This window comes from Panthera pardus, unplaced genomic scaffold (assembly GCF_024362965.1).
Source record: "Panthera pardus isolate Hobbes unplaced genomic scaffold, ASM2436296v1 HiC_scaffold_17, whole genome shotgun sequence".
Classification (NCBI taxonomy): domain Eukaryota; kingdom Metazoa; phylum Chordata; class Mammalia; order Carnivora; family Felidae; genus Panthera; species Panthera pardus.
Window position 1 is genome coordinate 37825040 of NW_026526732.1, and position 12839 is coordinate 37837878.

Consider the following 12839-nt stretch of genomic DNA (forward strand, 5'->3'; position numbering starts at 1 on the left):
GTTACTCTGTCCTCAGACCTTAATTAAAGCAGAACCCCCGGTCCATGCTCCTTCCCTCTCTCTCTCTCTCTACCTGTGACCTCACTGTTTGACCCTCAGGCTTGCTGCATATCTTCCAGAACCTATGAGTAAAAAATCTTATTTTTCAAAGTTCCCTGGTGGTTTTGCTGAGCTGTGTCCTATGGTAATAATAAGAACCACAAGGGCAAGTCTAGGGCCAGTCAACATTAGCCCTGCTGGTGTTGGGAGAAATGTATGTGGGGCTCACTACAAGTAAATACTGAATCCGGATGAGAACCTCAGGCATGCCTAGCCAAAAACATCACTATCAATAGGCTGGGACTGACACAACACTTTGTCTTTCATGAAGTGACTTCTTTAAAGAATACATGTCACATGTTTTGTAGAAAGTCCATCATGTAGGTTGTCTGCTATTTTTTCCATGATTAGATTCAGATTATGACTATCCTGGAAGGAATACTATATAAGTAATGCTGTGTCCTTCTTCACATATCATTTCTAGAGGCACACAATATTTCTTTTCTATGTTGTTGATGAGGTTGACTTTAGTCACTTTGTTAAGGCAAAGTCAGGTTTTTTTCACTGTATAAATATCATTTTTCTCTTGGCAACTACTAAATAGTATGTGAGGGCATTTTTTCCCCCAGATTGTATAAATAACATAATCATCCAATGATTTTATCCCAGTTGTAATGGTCTGCCAGAAGTCTGGTTTCTCAACTCTTTGCTATACTCAGAATTAGTAAAAAGGCTGTTGATCCTCAGTGTCAATATACCACATCTATGGCTTTCATTTCTTGCTTTTTCTGTTTTCAGGTCTTTGTTTCTTAAGTATGAGACTGCTATAGATTTCACTTTGAATTGCAAAAGTTTTTAGTTTAGATTACGGCTTTTTATGTAGTCTTAGAATATAACAAATGTCTTCTGTGGCAAATGGTTATGTACCTGCAGACCTCAAGCCTTCAATATTGTCTCTCTACCCCCAAGCGACTGCCAAAGACCACATTGCTTTCTCCTTCTTTTAATTATTGCGCTCTGTCTGGGCAAGCTACACACCTCACCCCATATCAAGAACTGGCAAATCCCCCATAAAAAACAAACAAACTCAGCCACTATTTATCTCCTCACCTCTGAGTGAGGTGAATAATAATTACCTCTATGTAATTTAGGGCCATTTCACCCTCATAGCTTCCATAGCTCTAGGATGCCTTTTCAAAGGTAGTTTTTGTAATTTATCTTTTTCTCTCAGTTGTAAATTGAGAGTATACAGGCTTGACATACTCTTTTAAATCCTGTTAAAAGTGCACAGTCAGCCTACATTTGCATGTGGTAACTTCAATATCTGTATTACTTGTGGTTCTGTTTCTATTAGTTGTTTTTCCTCTTGCCTTTTTTTTCCACATGGTCTGTCTTCATATCTGCCTGTTAATTTTTTTCATGAAAGGACAGACATTTTAAATGTTTTCTTTTCTTTTTTTTATGTTTCTTTCTTTTTGAGAAAGAGACAGAGTGCAAGTGGGCGTAGGGACAGAGAGAGAGGGAGACAGAGAATCTGAAGCAGGTTCCAGGCTCTAAGCTGTCAGCACAGACTCTGACGTGGGACTTGAACTCACAAACCATGAGATCATAACCTGAGCCAAAGTTGGACACTTAACTGACTGAGTCACTCAGGCATTCCAAGGACAGGCATTTTAAATGAAAATTTATAGGGCTTTTTCGTACAGAAATGCCATCTTCCAGTAACTTGCCAAAATGACCAACACAAAAGGAAAGAGGAGAGGCAGCCATGATATGTTCTCTACGTCTTTTAGAAAACAAGGAGTTGTTCCTTTGGTCACATACATGTGAGTCAACAAGGAAAGTGATATTGTAGACATCAAGGTAATGGGCACTTTTCAAAAAGGAACATCCCACAAATGTTATGGCAAAATGGAAGAGTCTACAATGTTACCCAGCATGCTGTTGGCATTGTTGTAAACAAATGAAGGGCAAGATTTTTGCCAAGAGAATTAATGTACCTATTGAGAATATTAAGTGTTCAAAGAACCGAGATAGCTTCTTGAAGCGTGTGAAGGAAAATGATCAGAAAAAGAAGGAAGCCAAAGAGAACCGTAGTTGGGTTCAACTGAAGTGCCAGCTTGCTCCACCCTGAGAAGAACATTTTGTGAGAACCAGTGGAAAGGAGCCTGAGCTGCTCCCTGTGAACTCATGGCATGAATTCATGTAAAAAATACGTGTAAGAAATACAAAAGACCTCAAGACTGTAAAACAATACAAACAAAAAATAAATAAATGGAGAGTTATAGGGATAATCTGAAGTTCTAGATGATGCTATCTTCCTCAAAAGAGGATTCATTTTGTTTTAGGCAAATAGGCTGAAGGCAGATCACCTTAAGCCAATGAGGAATTGAAACTTTTCTAGACTAGGCCTCATTCTTTAGGAGGGTTGGTCTATTTGTGTTTCTCCCTTATTCTTTATACAGTGTATCCCATCAGGAATATCATTTGAAAGCCTGGATTACATATCAGATCTCTCTTTCTGGAAGATCCCGAAGTCCAATTTTTGTTTCCAAATTCTCAAAGACTACTGGAGACTTTGTTGAGCTTCTCACTTTCTCAGCTGCAGCCTGCAAACTAACAAAAGTCAAATAGGAAAATAGTGCTGAATATTGGATTTTCTCTTTTTATCACCCTTCTTTATGGTATCTTTGATCCTCTCTGAGATCTCTATGTCTCGTTCTCCAGTGCTTCAAAACAGATTTTCTGTGTGTGTATGTATGTGTGCATGTGAGTGTATGTGTGTGTGATTCTTACATTTTAGTTATACTCAAAGCAAAAATTGTTCTGTAACAAGCTATGCTGCCATTTTTGATAACATAAAATCCTTGCTTTTGTTTATTTGCATTTGCCTGATATTCATGGTATACTTACATGGATTTTCTAACTTTCATTTAGGATTTAGGTATATCTCATGTACTTGGCACAGAGTTAGGTTTTACTTTGTGATTCAATCTGAAAGTCTTTTTCTTTTAATAAATCTTTGTCTTTTCTTTTAAACCATATTTATAAATATGAACTTATGTCATCCCTTAGTTCTGACTATATTTTATGTGTATTTTCTGTTTTTATGGTTTTTAAAAAGTCTTTCAGTATGTAGTCTTTTTTCTTTGCTTGGTATGTATATTTGTAATTAAAAAATACTTAATTTTTTTCATTTTTATTATAGGGATTTCTTTTATTATTTTATATCTTACTTTAAGCCTGGTATTTTAAAAACGATGTCCATCATACCTCTATACAATGATTATAGCATTATCCTATATTTTTTCTTACCCTCCCCTCATTCCATCCAGATTTAGTCAATATTATCTTTTATAGTATTTACTTTTATATGCTTAAATCAATTAATATTCTGATACATGGTTTACTTCAGATTGGATTTAAGTCATTTGATCCCAATATTTATACAAGGTAAACTGCAAACCTTCTCTAAGTCCCACCTTTAAATTGTAAGGCATAAAGTGTACATTGTGAAGGCATGCCATATTTACATTTTCATTAGTCACCCTAATATCTGCAGGTAATATAGGTCAAGAATTTAGGACAGTGCCTAGTACAAAGGAAGTACTATGTAAATGTTTTTCTATGTATTTTGGTTGTAATCAAACATTTATATATAGTACTCACATGGTCTCTTTGCTGTAGGTTCTTTATTCACCATTTGGTGGGCTGAACTTCACCCTCTGAAAGTTTTCTCAGAAAAGTTCAGAAAATCTGTGCATATAAATGATTGTATTTTACAATTTGAAGGATTGTTTGGCTGGATGTGACATCCTTGGGTTGACATTTTTTTTAATCAAATTTTTTAGTTGTTATTCATCTGAATAGCATTGAATGTTGCTGTGAGGGAAATGTGGGACAATCTAATGCTCTTCCTACTATAGGTGATTTTTATTCCTTTCACTTATATGTTAGGAATTCTTTATCTTTCAAGTCCAATAATGTCTTAGAATTGAACATTCTAGATCATTATTTCATGTGTGTTGCACATTTTTAAATATTTAGACTAAAGTATTTTATTTCTTAAAAAAAATCTTGAATTATAATTTAATTGTAATCATTGGTTTCCTTCTTAAATTTTAGTTTTCTTTACTAAGGACTCCAATTATAAATGGGTTGGATCTCTTTGCTTTCTATGTTGATTAAGTTTATTTTAATCTTTTTTTCTCTTCATTTTCCTTTCATTTATGTAGCTCCACCTCACTGCCTCTTTGTAATATATAAATAAAATTCAAGTCTATGTAAAGATAGAAAATGTTCTATAATGTTTTAAATTTTGTAGTCACATTTATGACTGAAAGCACTGCATTTGCAAAATTGCATATATGTTGTTTTCCATTTGAGTCCTGATGGAATAAAGCCCGTGCAACCTGAGGGATGCACACTACATTTGGCAAGTATAAATAAGAATAAGCAGTGACATTTCATTTCACATAAATTAGGATATGTACATGCAAGAAGTAAAATCTAAGGAAACCTATTAATTTTCAACTCATGTAGTAATTTTCAGTCTATTTATAGAACTTCAGATATGTGAAACTAAGAGGAACTACCCATTACAGTTTCCTCATTTCAGAAAAAATTCTGATACTCAAAGAGATCAGGTGAACTTTTCAAGACTCTACCAAAGAAAAATCTAAGTTCTCATAGTTTTCTAATATTAGACACACACACACACACACACACACACACACACACACACAAACACCTGATGTTTCAACATCACCATTATGGCTTTAAAAGCCCACTCCAGGCACTCATTTTCAATTTCTACTTTGAATAGACTATAAGCCAAATAAAATTGTGATACAGACAGGTTTGAACACTAACAGAGGCAATAACTTCACTTAGAAAAAGATATTCTGCACCAGTATGTCTCAGACACCCACACAGGTACAGCAGAAGATTGAAACTTACTTTCACAAAACTCTTCCCTTATATATACAATAAGAAGAACCATCTTTAGCATTATTAATGGCATATACAAAGCAACTTATTCAGTACATGGCACACTGTACATCTATAAATATGATCATTATTATAAATTTACAGATTCAGAAACCAAGTCTCAGAGATGCAAAGTAAATATGATGGTGTGGTACATTGAAGTCTATAAATTTTTTCCCCCACATATTCAGAATCCACAGCAGTTCCAACAAACATTTCTTTACGTTAACCTGAAATCTTTCTCAACATATTGGTTCCAGATCTAGCTTTCAAAACAATAAAAAATAAATATAATCTCTCTTCAACATAACAGTTTAAAATATTTAAAGGTAGTTACTATACACCACAATAGTCTTTCCTTCTCTAAGTTAAATATTCTCTTTCGGTAGTTCATCTTTAATATGACACGTGGCTGATTTTAGAGTCCACTCATTAATCTGATCATTTGTTCTGAACATGTTCCCATTTGTCCATGCCCTCTTCTAATATGTAACGTCCAGAAATTATCAAAACACTCCAGTTGTGCTGTCAGTGCCAAGTAAAAAGTAGACCATTTAGAGGTCTAACTATTAACTGAGAATAATGAGGAATTGCTGTATCTTGGCTGAACTCAAGTACCAGGAAGAGAAAAAAAAAACCTTAGAAAAAATATCTCCTTTCAGTTGGGTCATAATATTCTGCTTCTGACAGAAAGTAGTCCAAAATAACCACCACTTTTACTGAATTTTGAAGATATAAATATGTTGGTTATTCTGCAAGAAGGCACCAATGTTGAACCCAGGAAGTTCACAGGACAGTCACTGTGAGCAGCTGTTTTTTCTTGAATTTACGAACAAACCTGTTACTTCTACCAGGGACAGAGAGATATCTGCTGCACGCCTCCTACTATGTTAAGTACATGTTATGCTATTTAATCCTAACCACACACCTAAGAGTTATGGATTATTGTGTCCATTTTATGTATGCTGAACTGAGGGATGGTAGTCTATTAGCATTCATTTATTTACCTTCAGAGACTTGCCCATATTTTTGTAGCTGGTAAGGTGCAGAGCTCAAATTCCACCTTAAGTCTGATGGACTGTCCAAGAGTCTATGTGTTTTCCTTATCATGTTACCTCATAAGATATGGTAGGCAGCCTCTAAAATACCCCCCAATGATTCTCTGCCTCCTAATATTTTTGCCCTTGTGTAATTTCCTCCTTATGGGTGTGGGCTTGACCTAGTGATGCCCTTGAAATGAATAAAATATGGAAAGCTTGATGTAATGTCAATTCTTCCAAAATTAGGTAACAAAGAGATAGTGTCTTCCATCTGGATTATTTATTCTCTTGCCCTTTTAATCAATCACTCTGAGGAAAGCAGGCTGCCCTATGGTGAGGGACCCTGTGGAAAGGCCCACATTGCAAAGAACTGATGTCTCAACCACACCCAGCAAGAACTTGAGACCAGCCAACAGCCATATGAGTTGAATGTACACTTTCCCTTAGGAGAGCCTTGAAAGTGTCCCAGCCAACACTTTGTAGCCTTTGAGAGAGGCTGTGAAAGAGATACCCAACTAAGCTGTATCTTGATTCCTGACTCATTAGAATTATAATAAATATGTTATTTGAGCTACTAAGTTTTGGGGTAATTTGTTACACAGCAATAGGTAACTAAACACCATACGAAAGCAAAAAGTCTGTGGGAAAGAAGCAGAATTGCACAAAATCACCTATATGTATGTCTTTTATCCGCCAGGAATTGGGTGTGATCTAATAAACCTTCTCCCAACTTTGTGCATTTCACAGCTGCAATACCCACCTTCCTAATATAGATGAATCTCACTCTATATGTGTGTTGAATTGTGCTGGTTCCAAAATGTTTTTTCCTAAATGTGGTGAAAAGGGTAAAATTATTTCTTATATTTTCCCTTGTTGTGATTGCTAACAAACATGGCTGTTAACATGTAAATATGTCTCATTTAACTAGTAATGAATTTTTTTGGATGCCTGTTTTATAGGAGATAAACTGAGTCTGGATTACAAGGCTGTGTCATGACTTTCAATCACCAGTGTATTGGAATTATTTTTTTTAAGGTTGTTGTCATGACTTATATTCACCAATGTATTTCCGGTTCAGCTCATATGGCAGACATAAATGAGCACTTCTACAGAGTACTATCTTACTGGCAACTTACTTGCGTTGAGTATTGAAATTAATAAATATGAACCACAATCCAAGTGTAACTTTCCTGTTCTCCTTGTCTCTAGGAAGTAATGTTATAAGAAATTGACACATTTGGGGTGCCTGGGTGGCTCAGTTGGTTAAGCATCTGACTTTGGCTCAGGTCATGATCGCACAGTTTGTGAGTTTGAGCCCCATATCAGGCTCTGTGCTGACAGCTCAGAGCCTGGAGCCTGCATTGGTTTCTGTGTCTCCCTCTCTCTCTGCCCTTTCCCTGCTTGCACTCTCTTTCTCTCAAAAATAAACATTTAAAAAATTTAAAAAAAAAAAGAAATTGACACATTCAGTTTGGCCAAAAGATCCTTGTCATAAGTGTTCTAAAGTGGAGGTCCCCTCCCAACTTTCATGTACTAATACATAGTCCTCATGTAGATCCTATAACTCTTCTTATGGAAAATAAACAACAATAACAATATTAACAATAGACTAAATTTAAAATTTAATTAAAACTTAAGAATATGTTATAATTAACTACAGAGGTAAATATTTTGAGCAGAAAAATGTGTGTGCTAGTTGAAAATCTCATTATTTAGAAAACTATTCATTATAATATATGAGATAAGATGATAAGACTATTCATGACTGTTAAAAAAATACATAAAAATTGAGAAAATTTTGACTAAGAATAACTTCTTCAAGGGAATGTAAAGCTAACATAATTCCAATATACCAGCAAAATTTAAAAAAGTTATTTTTTTTATTTTTGAAGAACAATGATGAGCATTATAAATTAATGTGGTCTCCATTGAAACAGTTCCAGTCTTTTCTTACTGAGACACATACTGCTATTTGTCCCCCAATATCCATGTTCTCTTTATTCCTTACAGTTTCAATTTTTTACTGGGCCCATAGTTATTTGGAGAAATGGCTACATTTCTGAGCCTTTCTTGCCACTAGGTGTGATGTTTCGTTTTGAACAATTGGTTATAAGGAGAACTACTAGGGAGTGTCCTTATAGAAAAGGTGTCCCCATCTTTGTCTCTTTCTCCTCTCTTCTGATTGATATAAAGAGTTCCAAAAGCCATCTTCCCCCCCCCCCCAATTGAAGTCCACTTTATTTGAAACTTTCCACATGCCATCCAAGAACCATCTTGGAACATGAGTTAAACTTTCTAGTTATTAGGGCTCTCTATTACTAGTTTGGTAGAACCCCAAAAATGTAAATAATACATCATTCATACCCAACCCCAAACTCCCTCCAGTGAATCTTGATGGTGAACCATTCCCAGGGAATGCTACCTCTGACTTCCCACTTCTATCTTGTGCAACACACTTCAAAACTGCTTTCCTAGAGGGCTTGAAAACAGTGAGTAATCAAACCACCCTTTTCCTGGTGAGTCTGAATTAGGAGATAATCATTTCAAATTGTCTGGGCACATGATTTCTACATTCTACATTTTTGCATTTGAACATGATGGTCTCGGAAAAACTCTCTAATATATGAAAAGAAAAAAAGAACTTCAAAAATATATAATTGAGGGCTTCTTTGGGCAATAAAATTTGAACTAAAGTCTAGTGAGACTCTTCAGCACCAAAATGAAAGTTTTCTTTTTACTGATATTCAACATGGAAAAGATGAGCATGATTTTCCAGGGGCTTTTTTAGGCTTTTGAGCAGTAATAGTTTATAATACAGTGCAAATACAGAGATAACTAAATAATAGTTTCAGTCTAATTTTGCTGGAAGTTTCTCCCAAAGTTTCTAAGTATTCTTCAAAAAATCCACACTATGTTTTCCTTTCCCAATATCTAATGATTAAATATATGTTGATGGTTCTGTTTTTCAAGCTGTAAATGTCTTTAGTATCTTTTCTATGGGCCTCTTGTTTTATACTTAACTTTTATTTTCATAAAATTAGAACTTGATTTGTTCTTATTCTTTCTCTTTATTTTTTCATGTATCTAGAAATTATATAACAGCTGCATCCCAGGCAGCAAATCCATCTGCCCTCTGGTAGAGATTGTGGCACTGTATATGGGACTACTGAGCTAGTCTCTGTGTCTCCTAATATTATTCATCATAGAACTTTGGGCCAGTTTTAGTCTCCTAGGCCTTTTTGGTTTACATTCCTGATTCAAAGAGATGCCAAAAAACTAGCAAGAAAGCATTTATTAAGTTGGACAGTGAGACATTACAGAAATGAAGGCACTGGATAGATGAGTATTTATCTTTACTAGGCCCTAAAGGCAAGACTTGTTCAGATGCTGGCAATTTCTTGGTTTGGTGTTCACACTACTTTCTTCCTCCTTTAGTGTGCCGCAATCCTCAGAGAACTAAAAGAAATAACTATGAATGTAATGTACACATGGAACCATTTCTGGGAATGAGTAAGTAGAGACAAAGTCATGCATTTTTAAAACAAAACCATGACACAAATCTATGCAAGGAAGAAAGTTCATACTTGAATGTTTAGTAAATCAGAACACAAGGTTTACTAAGATGCTTTGGGCTTAATTCCTTACCACAAGTTGAGAACTGTATAAAAAAATGCTTCAAATGACTTCTGTAGCAGGGATGGAAGCAGAGCAGCAGTTTTACTGTTTTGTGGTTTTGGTGGGCTTCCATGCCTCAGCTTCCACTGATCCTTGTCTGACTGGGAAGCCAGAAGTCCCTTCTCATTGATCCAGTAAGTTCCAGGTTTCTGACACTGTCAGAAACTTTTTCCTGGTTAGCATTGAAAATCAAGTCATTTTTTTAATTAGACAATGCAAATCTGTATATCTTCAGACATACTGAAGCTCCTGCAAGTGAGAAACAAAAGCTTCCTGGACTTTGAGAGAATCTTTGACATCATTTCTGCTTTTCTAATCCAGGCACATTGGACACCTGGAAAGCAAAGGTTAAGAAGCTTTGACAAGGAAATATGCAAATACAGGTAAAGAATGCTGTCCCCTGCCCTCCTTAATTCTTGTATTTCCTGGTACCACTAGGGAGGGGTGTTTGATTTTTAAAAATGCTTTCATTGGCAATTTCAGGATTTTTTTTTTTGCAATGCTCACTCTAGATCTCATTTCCATAATTGGGTAATTTGCAGATCTTGTACACTTTGGACTCAGGGAATTTGTGGGAAAATATTTTTAATTGGTACTAGCAAAAATTTCTGGCATGAGATTTCTTTAGTGTCAAAACTGAACTATTTCCCAGGAACTCATGACTAGATTGAAAGCTGATGGAAGACAAGGGCTGAGTCTAATATATTCATATGTTATCCAAAATGTTTAATATGTGGCTGGGTATGTTAGTTACTCAAGAAATACGAGTCATATATGAGAAAATTTATTAGTATCAGATTATAAACAGAATTTTTTGAAAGGGTAAATTCAAAAGTTACTTATTACTTGAGTATTCCTATTCAGAATTAGTTTATCATTTATTCATTCATTCATACATTCGACAAAAATGTACTGGCTTCCTCTGACGTAAAAACAAAACAAAACAAGTATATTAATTTAGGGAAGGGTAATTTAAAGAAGATAAGGCATAGCCTCACTCTACAGAGTGTTTAATTCAGTTAAAAAGTAATTATTTAGGGAAAAATGAGAAATATATAAATCTCATACAATGCTAGGGATCCATTAAAAAATTAACAGGAAAAGACAACAAAACAGTCACAAATTGCCTACATCTAAATGATATTAGAACTATAAGTGCAACCCGTCTGCATGTTCTAAAATATTGGTATTTGGAATTAAATTTCTAAATGGAGCTGATTAGTTTGCTTTGGCCTGATTTAGATGAGATGATTTAATGTGGAGCATGAGGGGCTGAATTTGACTTCTAGACAATCTTACTGTAATGGAAACCTAAAGAGAGAAAGAGAAAATGAAAACTGGATATGTACAACTACAATAAGAGCTAAGGACTCTTCACCGAAGACAGAGATGATGTGGCATCATTTTTCAATCACTGAGAACCTTTTTTAGTCCAAAACTGGTGGTTACCACTGTCCATCTGTCCCCCAACTTGCTCGTTGAGATGACACATACTTATGTACACACTCAGGAAGCTGGAGATCAGAACCAAAGAAAGCCAGCACATTCTCTTGTTGAAGTTGAGAAACCCTAAGTTTAATAATTTGGGGATCAAGTGGCTAATGAATATTTTCTGCCCCAATTGTAGGGGTAGAGGGAATAATTATGAAAAAATAACAACTGATTCCTCCTCTTTTCTTCTTAAGTCTTGTGGATTTTATCTTCGTTCACAGTGCAGTTCTTGTAGGCAAGTTGGAAAAGCAGCTTCTTGTGAATGGGAAGGTAAAACATGATATGATAATTATGTATGTAGGTTTGGATAAAAGATGGAAGTAGAGAAGCATGTCAGTATAGAAGCGCCTCTTGTGCACAAATCAAATTTGGTGTAAGGACATAATCAGCAACGGTGAGGATTCCCAGAAGAAATCACTTTCCTTCCCACCATTTCTAATCCCTTTTCAGCTCTCTATGAAAATGCCCCTAATGTACACTCCAAGATACAAAATATTAGTACATTCATCAAAAATCCCCTCTTGCTTCATGCCATCAGACTGAGGATGGGAAAATGAGCTCAGGGAAATGCTTATGAAATTCTTTGGAATGTAGCTAAATATAGGAAAACATGAATTACTTACTGCCCCACGTAAGTAGTAATTCACTGGGGAAAAAAATGGTGTCTGAAACCACAAAACATTTGATGATTCTTAAATTTGGCAGCACAATGTTGAGATCCTCGGCCCTGGTCTTTTTTGGAGAAATCACTATTACTGACATGAGAGTTAGAAGTCATTAGTTTCCTCAAATTATCATGCAAGATTTTTCCTAAACTTAATGTGGTCCAATTAAACATCCCATTTTCAAGGGTGCCTGGATGGCTCAGTCAGTTAAGCCGCTGACTCCTGATTTCGGCTCAGGTCAGGATCTCTGCTCAGGTCAGGGTCTCGTGGTTCATGAGTTTGAGCCCTGCAATGAGCCTACTTGGTTGGGATTGTCTCTCTCTCTCCCTCTCCCTCTGCCCCTCCCCTGCTCTCACTTTTTCTCTCTCTTTCAAAATAAATAAATAAACTTAAAAAAATAAATATCTCATTTCAGAACCTTGAATTAATGTCAGTCACATACAGCAAGAAGACAGATAACAATACCAAAAGTGATGAAAATAAATAAAGTTATTGAAGGCAGCGTACTCTGCCAGGTATAAGATCGCTCTTTCCCTCCCTCTTTCCTTTCTATTATTCATTATAATATAAAGTAACATAACTGTGTGTGTGTGTGTGTGTATGTGTGTGTGTAACAGGAAAAACAAGAAAGTTCTCCCTTATACTTTCACACTTAGATAAAAGTCTGCTTTCATGTTGCATTTTATTTATATCCTATACACATAAAAAGCTGCATATTTTGTTTCTTCAGAGAATTAAAACATTCATAAAGGCACGTGCTAAATTAATCCTATTAGATTATATACACTTCTACACCCTGCCCTGCACACAACGTTATGGCCATATGGTTACTAATTACATAGTATATAAAGGATATAGAAGAGAAGCAGTCCATTTTCAAATCAGGTAGTGAGAGACAGAGTAGTATGTGAATGCTACAGAAAAAAAGAGGACAGGCTGA

General features: G+C 35.5%; 1 pseudogene; it reads left to right on the forward strand.

The window, feature by feature from the left end:
* Positions 1–1773: 1773 nt before the first annotated feature.
* Positions 1774–2248, forward strand: LOC128777819 (60S ribosomal protein L21-like; annotated as a pseudogene).
* The last annotated feature ends 10591 nt before the right edge of the window (positions 2249–12839 follow it).